Source organism: Tursiops truncatus, chromosome 4 (assembly GCF_011762595.2).
Source record: "Tursiops truncatus isolate mTurTru1 chromosome 4, mTurTru1.mat.Y, whole genome shotgun sequence".
NCBI classification, from domain to species: Eukaryota; Metazoa; Chordata; class Mammalia; order Artiodactyla; family Delphinidae; genus Tursiops; species Tursiops truncatus.
The window spans coordinates 93,295,010-93,313,030 of NC_047037.1; positions in this window are offsets into that span (position 1 = coordinate 93,295,010).

The following is an 18,021-nucleotide window of genomic DNA, read 5'->3' on the forward strand; positions in this document are numbered from 1 at the left end:
TGGTGACTAACATTCTACTTTCTGTTTTTATGAATTTGACAAATTTAGATACCTCATATAAGTAGAATCATACCTATTTATGTCCTTTTGTCTCTGGCTTATTTCATTTAGCATAATGTCTTCAACATTCATCCATGTTGTAGCAAATATAAGATTTTTCTTTTTTTTAAGGCTGAATAATATTCCATCATGTATATATACCACAATTTATTTATCCATTCATCTGTTAGTGGACATTTAAATAACTTCCACCTTTGGATATTGCCAATGGTTTCTATGAACATGAATGTACAAATATCTGTTCAAGTCCTCACTTTCAATTATTTTAGGTATAAACCCAGAAGTAGAATTACTGGGTCATATGATAATTCTATATTTCATATTTTGAGGAACCATGATACTGTTTTCCACAGAGGGTGTACCATTTATGCTTCTACCAGCAATGCACAAGTATTCCAATTTCTCCATATCCTCACTGACACTTATCATTTATTGCTTTTTTGATAACCATCCTACTGATTGTAATGTGGTATCTGATTGTGTTTTTAGGATTGCATTTTTAATTGTATGAAGATATAAGATAAATGGTCTTTTCAAACTGAGAGTTCCTCTGTGGACTAACAGAAACATGAGTGTTGCAGACCACCTGATGAAGTACAGAAATAAGATATTATTCCTAAGGACCAGTTGTAACCTTGCAGGAGGTATTTCATCTGGTGGTCAAGAATTAGCTCTATAGTCTTCAGTTCCTTAAGTACTACTTCAGCTGGTGTTGTGGATTTTAAGTCCATTTGTAGTGTTATATGGTGTTCAGAAGGTAGGGCAAGGGTTGATAAGTGAGAACTTCAGTTTCATAGATTTAGGCCTGGGAGAACATAAATAAGCCTAAATAATAGAGTTGTCCAGCAGAATAACAGCTGACAGGTTAAATAGGTAATACCTCCTCACCAGAATTATTCAAGGAGAATTCATGAAGAGAATTTAAGAAGAAATTTCTACATTGATTGGTGACTAGCCCCAATAAAATGCCAAAGCTTCTTTCACTTCTCAAATCCTGCATCTTACTTTGAACCATCTGTGTTGTATTCCAAAAGATGAGCCCTAACCTTAAAAAAAGTCTACCTTTATACCTGTGACACACATTTCAATGGTATAGTGTGCACATGTCTACATTATTTCTGTAAAATAGGAACAATGCTATGTACACAACTCTATGCCCCTAACAGAAAATCCTTACCAATTTACAGACCGATAAAATGAACACCAGTAAACTTCTGTTCTCCAGTGATGCCTGTGGAAGAATCTATTAAGTTTAAAACAATCATTTTAAAAATCATGAACAAGGTACCCTAACCTATATGAAATATAACATAGTATGTGTTCCTTACTAAAGTACTGCCCTGTAGAGTCCTTTGAAAGCATTGAACACTACATTGAATATAAGAAAAATTCCATTTTCAGAACATTCAAGTTGCTGTCTGAATTTGGCTCTGTAAATGGTGTTCCTTGGCTCAAGCTAAACACTCAGTCAGATGCAGGGGACATTAGAAATGTCCCCTGCATCTGATCTCACAGATTATGCCCAATACTATAAATTGTTATTGAGTTATAATGTTCACTTACTCTGCTTTATTAGATAGGAAATGATCATCTTTGCTCAGGCTATAATTGCCTTTATCAAATTTGACCACTTGAAAACAATTGATGAGAGATCTCTTTTGCTTGTAGGGTGTGACAAATTTTATTCAGAAAGCCTATCTACTCCACCAGAGCAAAAATTTTATGGGAGGAATGGCTGCAGTTGACACACTCTAAGTTGCTTTCTCAGAACCACAAAAGCAGGTAATTATACACATGGGTTGAAATTGTCTCATGCTCATTTGCAGTTAGGCTAAAAATATCCATTTTTGTGTGCAAAATATGACCATACATGCCCTATGAGCATTTGTTCAATTTTTTAAACATGGTATTTCAGAATATAAGGGCAGATGTCATACATTATTTGTAATAGAAAAGTAAATACATTTTCTGTCATATGGCCAAATTATCTATTCAGAAGTTTGAATTATGTAGGTTTTAGCCCAAACAAATGAAAGACACTGTACACATTTCTTACAAATTTCCATTTTAAATAATGCTCTTTGTATTTTTTCCTAAGGCTGCTATAACAAATTACCAGAGACAAGGTGGCTTAAAAAACCCCAGAAACTTATTCTCTAACAATTTTGGAGGTCAGAAGTCTGAATCAATGTGTCAGTAGGGCTGCTCTCCCTCAAAGGCTCTAGAGGAAAACACTTTCTTGCCTCTTCCAACTTCCAGTGGCTCCAGATGTTCCTTGGCTTAGGGCTGCATAACTCCAGTCTCTGCATCCATCATCACATGGTTTGCTTCTCTGTGTCCCAATTCTCCCTGTACTTTTCTCTTATAAGGTTTTAGAAGGACACCTGTCACCTAAATCTAGTGAGATTTCATCTCAAGATCCTTAACTTACTTCCATCTGCAAAGTGCCTTTTTCAAGTAAGGTCAGATTCACAGGATCCAGGTATTAGAAAATGGACATATCTGTTTGTTTGTTAGTTTTAGTGGGAATGGAGGCACCAGTCAACTCCCAACACCATATTCTTCTGAAATGTTTTAAGAGTTGTTCCATGTTAGGGTTATTATCCATATAAAAGATGAACTTTAAAAAAAAATCAGTTATGTCAGTCTGATCTATAAGCTGTGAGGAATCAAATCAGATTTAAGATGAGGTTTATCAGTTAGGTGAAATGAAATAGTCAATGTGAGAGAATCATGAGGAGCTAAAGCATGCAAGGATACAAAGTGGAATTATTATGTCTTCACTTTGTTTGCGATAGTCCCTCTAGCTTGATAAGAAAATAAGAGGGGGAAATAATACTCTATTAACTATAACATTCAAATAACTGGCTTAGACAAATAAATTAGGTGAGGTGATAAACTTCATTTAAAATATGCACTATATGGAAGCATCATTGACTCTTCAATCCCTTAAAGTATTAATAATAGTTAGTGTCCATAAGCATTAATTCACATTGTCTGCATTAATTTTTCTCAAACAAAAATAAATGGCTTAACTCTCTTCAAAAATTATATTTAAATTGTCATTAAATTTCAACTCTTCTGTAATGATGCTATATTGCTTGCATAATGAAAAAATATGTTTTGAAAAAAATTTCAAATTATGCTGCCTTTTGTCAAATACATAGTTTCTTTTAGGTTAGATTCTTCTAAGAGACTCTAACTGCAGTGATTTGGAACATGTGTAAGTTGTTCTGTATACTATGGCAACTTGGAACTGCTTAATTCAGAATATTTTATTGCTCTTAATACAGGTAAATAAAGTTTAAAATTAAAGGGGTGGGCATTTTCAGTAATCAAGGGAAATTAATTTGTAATTTACACATTTGTATTAAAGTATAGACTATAGATAATAATATTATCTTGGTTAAATGGCTTACGTATAATGTAAAGTCCATCTCTAGAAGCCCTTATCTGTTTACTTAGTTGACCTTTATTTCTTAAATATTTTGACACTTTTTCCTCCTGTGTTTTCCTACCCAGAGTCTAAAAATTTGCCCATTCGTAGAGACTAACATCCTCATATGCTCCTCCATGTCTTTTGCTTACATTTAGCCTAACACTTTGAGTATATTTCACATTCTGAATGATTTGGTGACCACTATGTCCTGATTCTATACTAGTCAACCCTATCTTCAGTGTGGGATGCAGGCAGGTATAACAATCCTCTCTCTCTCTCTCTCTCTCTCTCTCTCTCTCTCCCTCTCTCTCTTTCTCTCTTCCTGGAAGCACATGCCCTTTATTCTACCTCTAGTACTCTAAACCTTTGAGGTCTGACAGAGAATTTGATGATTCTCCAAAATATTCACCATTATATATCATAGAAAAATTATTCTAATTGTAAAAAGGCAAAGTTACTAGAGAAAAAGACAATAGTAATGTTTGTGTATTTATGTGTCAGCGTGTAATTCACTTCCGTAGATTCAAAGGCCAAGTGCAGCCCTACAGGCTGATATAGGGATTGGTTGGATAATCACATTGCCTATTACCTCCAAATTTTTCTATAAAGTTCCATTTTGGAGGGAAAGTCCTTACTGAAAAGTGAATACAATTAATTAGAGATCATCTAATTCAACTTCTTTTGAAAGCTAAATAAAAGCCTAAAAGATAAGAGGATATATATGACCCCGGTATTTTAAAACATCATTTCTGAATCACGTGAGTAAAGTAAATGAATGTGCTAATAATGACCATCTCCTTTCTTCTTATCATCCCTATGTATCAAGAGCAGTAGGAAGAAAAAAGAAGCCAGCATCCTCCAATAGCACTGTTGATTAATGATCATTCTTAATTCTGATTCTTGTTTCCATATGCTCATAAATTAAGATTACATTATTTTGAAATCTTCAAATATGTAATAATTTATAGAATCTCAGAAATCAAGCTTTGGGGATTATTTATTTGCTTATTAAGAGAGACCAAGCAATGGTAACAGATATTCCTACAATATAAACCTTTTACATGCTGATTTTTTTCAGTCACTTTGACAGCTGATATTCTATTTCCGTGTCTGTTCTTTATTATGCTTCAGGAAATATGAACTCTATCAAGACTGAACTATGTGGTTGTCTCCTCAGCTAACTTATTAGTTGAATTATAAAGGATGTAGCTATGATTTGCACATAAGTTTTATGACTGTAACATGGTAAGCCAGGTTTGGTTTCCATTAATGATCTCCTGAATTTAGATCTATGTCTCTGGCGCTTTCTCAAGTGATGACAAAATCAAATAGAGTGCACACAGAAGCAGGCATCAGTGAAGCTAGTGGATACCTTTAACACTTGCCTGAAGAAATATTTTATCATATTGGAAAGACACATAAAAATTTATTTTTAAAGTGTATATCAATGAAATCTGCCTAATATTTAAATATGAAATAATAGTAACTGAACAAAGCAGATTCAGTATTTTTTGTACTTATTAGAAGTAAACAATTTAAAACCTCTGTGTCATGAGACTATATAATTTTCATTCATAATGAGATCATCTTGTCCAAATAGTACATTTAAACCTTAAGTCTGTGCTACTGCATTCTTGTAGCTCTTCTCTTCTCTCTTCTTTTTTTATATTCAAAAATCTATAGCACCTTTATTTCTGAAAAATTTTTTCTTTCCATTTTGATTACGTTGTCTTCCTTTCCTCTCTCCCTTTCACTAACAAATATTTGTAAAATGTTGTTTTATGTCAGGTACTCTGACAGACTCTTTGGAAATAATAAAGTATGGTCCTTACTATCAAGAAGTCAACCACTGACAACCCTAGAGGAGTAGGTAAACACCAATCATCTTTCTAGTTCTCATTGACAGAACACACACACACACACACACACACACACACACACACACACACACAGAGGGACACTCTACTTTGGGGATGGGGATTCTAATTCTGGGAAGTGACATAAAATTACAAACACAAAATTAAGTACAGAGCCTTGAAAAGATGTGAGCACGTGATAGCCCTGAAGCCTAACATTTTCAGCTTCCAGGTCAATCCACCTCTACTTGTATGAGCCAGGGTGAGTGAGTGTGTGTGTGTATGTGTGTGTGTATGTTGCTAAATCCAGGCCTTCTTAGGAGAAACAACAATAATTATAGTGCTGAAATTCTCTTAGATGTGATATAGTATGTTGAATGAACTCTTAGGAAATATAAGCTACACTGTTGTACATTAAATATGGCACCTGATCAAATAGTTCTAGAGTAAGCACACTCCATTAATTTTTCTCTTTCAGCCCCTTTCAGCTAATAATTTAAGAACAAAATTTCTCAACATTATTTTCACTCCTATCCTAACCAAGGCACTTGACATGCCCTTGTAGATGTCTTAAAGCTGCTATAACAAGTACCACAGACTGGAAGCTTAAATAATAGGAATCCATTTTCTCACAATTCTGGAGGCTAGAAGTCTGAGATCAAAGTGACTGCAGGTTTCCTTTAAGGCCTCTCTTCTTGACTTATAGATGAGCATCTTCTTATGTCTTTACATAGTGTTCCTTCTGTCTTCTGTGTCCTAATTTCTTCTTCTTATGAGGACATGAATCATATTGGACCAAGGCCCAACATAAGACCTCACTTTAACTTAATTACTTCTTTAAAAACCTTATCTCCAAATACAGTCACATTCTTAGGTCCTAGAGGTTAGTACTTAAACATGAGTACTGGAGCCCATATCACTCTACTACATTGGGAACAGTTCCCTACTAAAACACCCTTCTCATACCAGACACAAGACCCGAATCCTGACCCTTCATTATCCCAAATTTTACCCATAATTAATTTCAGTTTTCTGAGATCCTGAGAGCTCTTAAGCAGTGATAGTTTTTTATTTTTTTGAATGCCATTAAATTTATTTTATTTTTATAAGTATTAATATTTTTGTGACATTCACTCTTTTTACCTAGGAGATTTGCATTTTATCTTGTCTTCAGGTCTTGCATTAAGTTATTTGAAACTTCTGCAGTTTTTTCACATTTGCAGTTTCTCCTTTAATTTTTTTTTATATAGAAAAAAAAAATCGATAAACTAATCCCTCCAGCTGTATCAACCTAGCTAAAAGTTTTAGGAAGAAATGCTAATGACAAGAACCTCAGGAACTGTAAAAGAGTTGGTAGGAAACATTACTTGTCTAGGGGTCAGTTATAACTACCCAAATTCTGCTATATAGGAAACAATTTACATCACTAAATATAAAAGGCCAACTCTTCTCTCATTAAAATGGAGAAGTCACCAATCCAAAACGATGCCTAGATGAGTAAATAAATTAAAATTCTGGCTAAAAAGCATGGAAGAATATTAGATATCATAAATATTTATGCATTATAGCTTATTTATTCCCAGCTCTGTAATTATTTCAGTTTAAAAACTGCATTTCCAGCTGCCCTTTCTATAATAAGGTAGAAGATGAATACCCTCCAAGGACAATATTAAGGCTTAATTACAAGTTATAAAACATGCTTCCAGGTGAAGTCACAATACTCATCTCTCTTCTCATTAGTGACAAATTATTGATATACTTCAAAGCGATGTTATGACAACGTCCTCAAGATCATGCCTAAATTATTTCTATGAAAAATATATTTATGAACATACCATTTTAAGACTATATTACATGGCTACAAATTGGAAAAGTCTATATATATGTATGCATACACCTGTGTATATAGGTATGTTTTCCAATTATCATTAGAATTATCTGATGGGATGCTTTGATTTTTCTTGTAGAGTATGGTGAACACTCTGGATTGGGTAACTTAGCCATCATTTCATTCTTTTTCAAAGAGTAAATTAGGTTCTATGTATTAAGTGGTTCTAACTATAAATTTGTCCAGAATTTGAAAGGTAGAGGTACATGAAAAGAAAAGGCCTTCTACTTGCTCTTTTGGACATGTTTTGATTTTTCCTTCTTGTAAGAAAAATTTTGTTAACATGAAGATTCTCTGCAACTACATTCCATCTTTCTGGGTATCAGAAGATAGGTAGAGTAGTAGCAACGGTTTTTTGATTAAATTCTGTATTGCAGTTATGAGCATAGACTTTTTTCAAGAAATCAAATTGGTGGTCAGAGTTGCTTCCCCGGTGGGTCAGTTCTGGAAGACATTCATGGAGTTTGAGGCTAAGAGTCTCTTCCTCTAGTCCTTCCAATAATTTTGTACAATAATTAGCCTAAGTCCCTAATCCTTTGTTTGATAAATTTATTCCTGCCATGTTTAGACCTCACTCCATGCAGCGTTTTATTGTTATTATTGTTCTTAAAATTTCTTAATGCTATGTTTTATTTTAGCAAGTTGATCTCAAGTTTCCTAAGGGCTAATCTCTGCCACTTCTTATTTCCTTTAGATAAATAACTAGGCTCAGATTCAAGTGTACTCTAAATATACAGGTAGAAACTCTTACCCAGGAGGTAAAAGCTAACACACCAAAGTAATTATAAAATGTTTCTAATTAATACAGGAAGTAACCTGATAACTGTACAAAAATAATTTTAATGGTTCTAGAACACGTAAAAAGAACTTTAAGCCAAATGCATTAGTATGGGTACACTTGCCACAGATTCTGTGAGAGTCTAACACATTGCTCTGCTGTTTGGCAAGAAATATGGACTCAGTGGTGTACTACACTAAATGAAGTAGAGATTTGAGAAATCCAATTGTACAATGAAAAGAAAAGCATCCAAAGTTAGGCTCAGAACCTCGTTGAAGGGATTTATTTTGTGCTCATATATTTGTTAAATATGTCATCAAGATGATCCAGAAGTCACTCCCTTCAGCAAGATTTTGTTGCTGTAGCTATCCTCAGCAAGATGGAAACAAAAGGTCTGAATATTACTATTGAAATGGAATATTTGATTACAAACAAGGTTATTTAATCCCAGAATTACAGGGGACAAGTATTAGCACTTAACCACCACTAACTAATGAGTCTGATCATCATAATTGGTATCTGGGAGACAGTGGTAAATATAATACCTTTACATGCAGTCATTTTTGCTCTTACCTAACTGATCATGTTTTCACTAGGATTGAAATATGCGATAAGCCTACTAAGGGGATGCTTGATTGTAAAACTAAAAATATGAAATTCAAATTCAGTTTTGAACTGAGTCCTGACTTGAGTCACTACAATGAGTAATCAAAGACTTTGATCTAATTATTAGATCTGAATCATTTCACAGAATTGGCCCCTGGAGTGATGGGGAATCTGGATATCTTGATTAAAAACTGCCATAAATATATTCTTTTAAACTGCCATAAATATATTCTTTAATTTTTCTACCAACATTCCCTAAATTGGTCCAAGTCCATCTACAAATATGAATGTGTACTGCGGATAAAATAAACAACTGGATGCTGGTTCTGAGTCAATGCCAATTCCCAGGTGTCAGAATACAATTGTAGTATACTAGTCAGAGGAATACCTTATGGAAGCCAGGTGATAGTGATTTGGCCGAATTAAGGTAACAGAAATGTCTGTGTCTCTTTGAGTTTTATTTTAACTATAGATCATGTCTCCGTGATTCTTAGCATGCTTCATAACTTTTGATCATATTTCAGATATCATTGTACCTTACAGAACTATACAATCTAATATACATATATATATACACACAATATATGTGTATATATATACACACACACATATAAGTGCACATATGTGTATGTGTCAACATTCTTTCCTCTAAGAAGCTAGAATGAGGGACTGGTCATGGTGACTCTATCAGGAGTTGAGCTTGTTTGAGTCTGGGCAGCAGTTTAAGCAGGGCTTTAGAATATAAACACCAGGAAACCAGAGGAAAATCTCTTTGAATTTCAGCTCAGTTCCCAATTTCTTCTACCTCTACTGTGTTAATATCTTTGATTGTACTGAAGTTTGAATTGGATTTGGTTTTCATTGCAACTTCAGTTAGATGGCTTACCTCACTTTTCAAAGGCTTTAAAAATGAGTTCAGGCCTTTTCCTCCAGGAGCGCTATTTAACTAAACATTATGAAACTAACTGATTGACCTTAAAGCAGTGAGAATACAAATAAGTTGGACTTTGAAACTGTAAGGCCACAAGGATGCTAGCTTTAGAATCTGCTAGCTTTAGAATCTCAAGAATATATATGGATCATGAAACTTTGAGACTGAGAAATCAGGGACTGTACAACCTCAAGGCTGAGATTGTGAAAGTACAGGTTAAAAGATAATAGCTGGACTGTGAGACTGCAATACCATATGAGACTTACAGATTGTTGGATGTTGATGGTGTGTGACAGACACAGATTTCACAAGACTGGGAGACTATGAGATCACATGATTCATTCCCACTGTGTAGCCGTGTCCTCAGTCTCCACTTTGTAAAATTCCCATGTAGGAGAATTACTTGACAGAGAGCATTGTCTTGCTTTGGGTGTTACTCTAGATTAAAATACAACACACCTACAACTGATTGTCCGATGTTTTCTAATCTGAGCAAAGAGTATCCTTCTATGGTAGGCTTGCTCTTCTGCCTGCCCAGCACCCAAAATTATCATCTGGCCTCAAGTATAAAAGGTTCTATATTTCTTGCTCATCTAGGAATGGTTTATTCTTATGCAATTCAGTTCTTTTAGATTTCTTCATGTCCATAGCTCTTTAATGGTTTTATGATTTTTAAAAATGATCTGGTTTCTTATTTTGGCAGTATGAAGACTTTCATGTTCATTTATTTCCTAATTGTTACACACCTGTATGTTTTAATATTTGATAGCTGTGTTAATCAGGGTTTTCCAGTAATACAAGTGTTTTTTTGTTTTGTTTTATTTTTGTTTCTGTTTTCTCATTATTGCTCTTTTATCTTTCCTGAAAAAAAGTTAATATTATTAATAAATGACTAACATGATATATGACAAGAACACTTCATATGATTTTTTAAACATTATTTTGGCACATACCTAGCTGTTCCTAAAACTAAACTTTCTTTGTAACTGAGAGGGGTCTATAAAATAGCAAAAATATCCAGTTAATACACAAACATTCTGGGGACTCATCTTCCCAAGGCAGCCTGGGCCGGAAGCCCGATGTGGGGCTTAGACCACTTCTCATTCAGGAGAACCTTTACAGTTGTGATTATACTCCCATTTGTGGGTCATCTATCCAAGGGCATGTGTCTTGACTATACAGTGTATCCGCATCTCTTACCTATCTCATTGTGGTTCCTTCTTATATCTTTAGTTGTAGAATATATTTTCTGCTAATCTTCAAGTCATTCTCATCAATAGTTGCTCTTAAATGGTTAATTTTGGTGTGCCTATGGGGGGACGTGAGCTCAGGGTCTTCCTACTCTTCCATCTTGGCTACTCCTCTCAATTCTGAATGAAGTTATAAATAAACAAGCCTGTACATGCAAACCCATCTTGCCACAAAGAGAATCTCAGACTCTGTAGGCCAGAACAGTCCAGCTGAATCCCCAGCCACTGCATGTGTCTCCACCCCGTAGGAAAGATCAAAGCAGTTCCTAATACTAACAGCTGAGGCCCTCTATTTTTTTTAATCTATTTTTCTTTGTGTTTGTCCAATATTTGCCATTTTTTTTGTCTCCCTTACATGCACGTATGCCAGGGAAAGAATCTGTTGACTATGGTTGTATTTGTCTACCTTGAGACCTTTGCTTTTCTAAAATTTTATTTTATCTGTATGATTTCCCAGATAAAATGCATCCCAATGGCATAGTTACCACTAGGAACTCAACGTTCTACTAACACTATACAGTACATACTTACAAATATTCTATAGTCCAAACTCACAACAAGAGATTATTATATAAAATAAATGAAGTACATTAAAGGCTGTTAGGGGTGAAATTTTTAAGGAACATTTTATCTCTGTGGTAAAAGTCATTAAACATCATAACAAATACATTTTAATTATTCATGGTAAGTGTGTTCCAGAAAAACACAAGGAATTTATTAATCTATTGATTTGTTCCAAGAAGAAAATCATGATGGTGCCAGACTAATGTAACATATCACTTGCATGGAAATTATAGAGCATGAACCAACAGTGAGATAGGAAGAACATCTGTGATCACCTTCTTAACAAATGCATTTTAAGAAGCAGACCTGAGACTAGTTCCCTTCACATTTTCATGTACTCTCATATCTTCAGTATGCAGTGATTCTGAAAGCTGAGAATCTAATGTAAATGGTGATTGGCTAGATGAGGCAGTATCACTAGAAGAAAAGGGACCTAGTAGCTAATTTTAATCAAATACGGAGCTTTATTTTCCTCATCTACGATCATACTTTGTTGCACACATAAAATATTTACACTAACTCCTCTCCAGGACACTCTTTTCCACTAGATACTCTGTTTATCCTCCAAGACTTACCTCCTGTTGCCCCAGGTAATAGTCTCAAAGTTTAAATATAAAATTATATCCCTATTTAAACCAATAATCTCTATGGCTTGAAAGACAAAGACCTAAATCTTTAACATGGTCATAGTTCTAGCCCTTATTTACTTCTCCACCCTCATCTCACACCATGTGCCTCTTGGCACCACATATTCCAGCCACATGGGCCTGTTTTTCATTCTTGTAGCGTGTTGAGCTCTGTTCTACCACATAACCACTACCTGTGTTGTTCTGAATCTGAAAAATTCTTACACCACCTCTGCTCTAAGATTCTTCAGACCTCAGCTTAAGTTTTAATCATGTAGGGATGCCCTTCCTGACCTCCAAGTTTAAGTCAGTAATCTCATAAGACTGAGGCTTTACCAGCATAATACATAGCAGTTTGTATTATACATCATTTAGTGATTACTTGGTTATTTTTTCTCTTTTCCTTATAGAAACAGGGTCATATATCTTTGCTCAGCACTGACTCTTTCATGCATAACATGTCTGTTACACATATAAAAAATGTTCAACAAATATGTTTTGAATAAAGAGATGAATGTATTAATTTATACTTTAAAAGGTTTTGCTTAACAAATTCCAAAACAGCACTAGGTGGTAGAGTAAATTTGTTTGCTATATATATAGCTAGGACTTTTTAAAGAAATATCTTTGATTAGTATGCATCTTAAGTAACAAGTGATGAATTGTTATAGTAATGAAAAACAAATGCTTGAGATTTTGGAAAAATCGATAAAAAATAAACAAGAATATGTTATTACTCACAACAACTTTAATAGATGTAGAGGATAGGAATAATGAGTGGCTATGCACCTGGGTATTGGGGCCAATGTAATTTTAATGACAAGATGTTATACCTTAGACTAAGAGATTCAAAATAAAAATTTCCTCATGAATGATAACTTTGTGGAATGAAACTGTCTATATCTGCTGAAGGCAGCATGTTTTTCTCACTTACCAAATTCCTGCAACTCATTCTTGTAAAAAATGAAGGGTCTGGCTCAAAGTCTCAGCATATTGTAGGCCCTTCATAATTTCTGAATTTATCCATTAAACAAATCTAGAGCAAGAGATACGTCATTCTTGTTCTTGATAACAAGCAGATGTTCAGAGCAGCTTGTGTCCAATTATGATACAAATATTTAAAATCTGCATTGAAATACAGTCTTCACTCTTTGTAATCAGAGACAAAGATGAGTGTGCTTTTTCATAGAATTTATTTTAATGATGCTTTAATGGATAGCACAACCTACAATGAATAAATTAAATGCTGACAAGTGGCATAAAATCCAAAGATGAACTATCCTGCCATACTCCACAACGAGGGTTTAGTGGTTGCCTTTTATTCACACTGCTTCTTAATACCACTTAACCACAATGGTCACATCAACCACATATCACCTCCAATGCTTTTCTAAATTATATTATGGAATAAATGGCTTATAGTAGAATCTCTCATAGAAAGTAACAAAATGTTATGGGATAAATTAAGTTACATTGTGGGAATCATATCCATTACCTAGTGATGGGATTTTGGACATGCCACCCCAAAATTTGGCATCTTGGCATATTGAATATTTTAAGCTGAAGGAGTCCGAGAAAAAATGTCAGAAGAAGGAAGGTCATTCTAACTTTCACTCTGCCCTTCTCTTCTGAAGCAGATCATAAGACCCTCATGTGATATATGTCCTCTCTATACCCAGAGGAGAGGAGCATCCTTATCTCTGAAGACAGAAGGATACTGAGAAGAATCTGAACAAACAGGCCTTGCTAAGTTTCCCACAGTTTACTACACCTACCTCATACTCTTTGCCCTATCATATTTCTCCATGACTGTCCATTCTTTGTCAAACTTAGCATTAAAATACTCAGGTTTAACTGTTTCTTTGGATCTTTATTTCCTTGTGAAAGCTCCCATGTACATAAAATATATATTAAATTATTTTTTTGCTATTTTCCTGTTAATCTGTCTTGTTGGTTTAATTTTCAGGCCCACCCAAGGACCCTAAAATGGTTGAGAAAAACTATTTCCTCCCCTACACTAAGAAAACAAAAACAACAGAATTTACAAATACATAGCAAACACACAAAAGTCTTTATTATCTACATGTTAGATTCCCTGTCATTCCTCTGAAAAAGTTTGGGTGTGCTTATGTGAGTCTATGTGTGGTGTGTGAGTAGGTTATTATACATGGACTTTCTGGACTTCATAGCAACAATTCTAAAAGGTTATCAGTTTAGGATTCCCTTTACCTAGCATTTTGTCGAAAGATTGTCATGTGCCTAGCAGAAAGCCTTAAAGGCAGATGCTCAATAAGTAGTTATACACTTGTATTTTCTAAGACTCTGGCTTATTGATTGTATTCTCATTCCATAATTTACTCATAAAAAACAGATTTCCATTTAGAATAAGGTGAATTACTTAAAAGCGAAAACTATTGGGTTTCTAAGGAAGGATCACCTTCATCAATCCTGAATTATTTGATGATCTTTTATTTCATCCAGTATGCATACTTTTGTAAGATTGTTTCATTTATCGAACAAGTTCCAGAATCAATATTAATTAATTGAATAATTAATTTACCAATTAAACTTCCTTAAGAATTAATGAAATGAATAAAATCTGTTTTTTTCTTGTTATGTAGTTATTTTTGAACTCTAGAGAATAATATCAGTTCTGTTAGATCCTAAGAGTTTGAAACATTAGAATAATATCAGTTCTGTTAGATCCTAAGAGTTTGAAACATTTTGTAACCTTATTTAATATTATAATTGTCCCATCCACTAACTTCTTAAAAATGTTTAATGTTTTTTTACAGAAGATTAGTGATATATATGAAGAGCAGACTATATTAAGATAATGGTCAGGTAGAACTTTTATATCTAATAATGATAAAAAGAAGTCTGTTACTTTATTAACCTATTATTATTAGTTAGCTTCAAACTAATGTCAATAATTAGTCTATTTATTGGAACAGATGACTCCAGATTAATTAGTCATTTTTGTCTGTCTATGAGAGAAAACGTTTAACCTTGTTAACAAGCCTTTCGTGTAGACAACATTTTCATATCTATATTCATAAATAAATAAATTATTTTTATATTTTAATCTTTTACAATAGAAACATAAAGTGGAAGCACTAATAAATTGATGTGCTAATTGTTCCACCATTTATAAACATCTGATGAACTTTCTGCCATAATACCTATACTACCTTGTGTTAATAATATTATGCTATAGAAACATTTATAAAAAAAGAAACATGTTTATAATGTTTCTTTAATTTGTAAGAAAATTCAATACTTCTATGCACTTAAGAAGTGTCTGCATATAAAATATTTGAATAGAAGACAATAACCGAATCACTTCTGAGATTATCACCCTCCTAATACAATCGACCATCATAAGAAAATCTTCAGAAAAATGAGATAAACTACTAAAGACTTAACTTCTAAGAACAATATGACTGGCAAAAAAATCATTAACCTGTGAGTGTTCTTAGCATCTGTTTTCCTCCTCAACCTATTCTTAGGTATTTTGTGCAGCTTATTAGGAACAATAAGAAAAAGAAACAAAGTGGGAAATTTGTTTCAGAATAGGATAGAAATTACTTTGGAGGGCTTGAGGAAAAGCGACGTGGTATGAAAGAAAAAGACATATGAACTGGATAACAGATTTTTCATATGGCTGTTGAACTCTGAGGGGAAAACTTCACCATGTAGAGAAAATTGAGTGGGTGAGATTTTGAGAAAAGTTTTAAAGATACTTTTCATGGATTAAAATTTTTTCACCCTGATTTCCATGTCCTCAAGAAATGATTTAAAGATTAAAATGAGTTTCAACTAAATTTTCTTTGCTGATTTCTGCTTTTTTGAAAACTACATTATTTAGAGACTTTGCTAGCTGAGTAGCCACTTATATTTTGGTTACATGTGCTGATGTCTATAATGCAAACTAGACATTTCACTTCATCAAAATGCCAAACATTTTCAGGGGGGTGAAAAATAGGTTAATATTTTTGCCTAATTTGTTTTTATATTAAGATGATTTTATCAATGTACTTTCTTTATTAGAAATAAAATTTAAGTAAAAGTGCTGCTGATGGTCTCACATTAAAAAATTAAATCACAGTATGACAGAATGGGAAAAAATTAATCATAGACGAATGCAATGGAAACAGGAACGTTAAAATCTGTTAAATATTTTAAATAAAAGCTGTTATAGATAAGAAGCTAAGAAAATATCTATATTAATATTTATCTGATCTATACATCTGTCTACTTTATTCATCTATTTATATAGGTTTATAACAGAATTTTTTGAACGTGCAAATATCTGGAAAACCCTGAATGTTTTGTAATAGAGGAATGGTTAAATAATATATGATAATACAAAACAGTATAGAAGGTTTTAAAAGTGGGTTAGATCTTTATGGATGTATCAGAGACATATCTATGATTTGTTGTTAAATTTTAAAAATCAATGTTTATAGTCATGTGTTTAAAATGATTTGGTTTTTAATTTTCAAGAAAACATAACTTGTATATGTTTATGTAATTTAATTCATTTTTTAAAGAATAGACAATTGTATATATGAAAACATACCAAACTATGAGTACTTTTAATTTCAGGGAGTTAAATGAGTAAAAATTTATCACCAATGTCTTGTTTATAAGCTCCATAGAGAGTTTGAGTCATAACTAACATTCATTTATTTACTTTGTAAAATTCAATAAAATGAGGGGGAATCAACGTACTTCAGACATTCAAGAATTTGTAGTTGTTTTAGAAAACATTGCTTAATTATAAGGGTATTTAAGCTAAGTACGCTTTCTCCAAATTTAAGTGGCTTTAGCAATCCATGTTACTTTATAGCATCAAACAGTAAATATCTGTCAGTACTGGTTAGATTATGTGCTTAAAGATAACTTCCTTTCTGACTGCATGATTCTGGTGGAATTATGCTTTAGCCAAGATCAAGTTTTATGATTATCTAATTCTTTTCAAACACCAGACATTCTGTATTTTATAGGGATAGCAACTTCCAATATTTTGAATATAACAGTGTCTCCTATTAAATATTGGAACTGTAGAATAAAAGCCAATAGAGAAAATGAGGTACTAGCTAGAAATTTACTTTGTAATTGGAGTGACCTTATAATTTATGGTCAGAAAGTGAAAGAGAGGTAGATCTATTTTTTCTTCTTTTTCCTCTGTTGGTAATTGTGAGCAGATACCTTGTCTTCCCAGATACAGATAAGTTTTAAAGCTATCTGTTGTTTCCTTCAGTCTTCTGACCCTAGGCAGTTGTTCTACCTTTCTTTGGCAGTAAAATTGAAAATTAAGGTTGTCACATAGACTTTTTTCTTCTAAGGTTTTGTAATCACAGAATTTACTATTTCTCTCTTAAGTCAGTCCCTAACTGATTCAAAAAACAAAAGGGGAAGCAAATAAACTAGTCTGTGCCTATTGCACTAATCCTGGTAGGAGAAGTTGATAATAGGGAAATGGCACTGAAGGTCATATCCAGGAGATATTTGAGAGTAGAGCCAAGAGGATTTCATGATGAACTAAATGTAGGGTTTGAGGAGGAAAGTAAGGATTACTCTAAGGATAACTCTAAGGTCCCATGGAATGCCTACAAATGTCATAAAGAAGAAATCATCAGATCTCTTCACATCACAACCAGTGATGTAGTGGAATAAACAATAGCAGTGTTCTCAATGCAATGTGAAGAAAGTTCCTCCAAGGAAGAGAATGATTAACTGAATCAAATGTCGCCTTTAAGTCAGTAAAGATGAAAACTAATCAGAAACATGAAGAATAATAGATTTAAATAATGGATTTAAAAACACGAAGACATAGGTATACTTGACAAGAACAGTTTTAGTGAATTGCTGAGGATTAAACATGGAAAAGGAGTAAAGGAGATCACCTGCCTTACCTCTAGGCTCAGTTGTATGGAGATTGTGGAAGGAAAAAATAAAAACTGTCAGAATTTGAGAGAGCTGAAGGGAACACAAGTGCCTTCAAGTGAGAGCAAAAT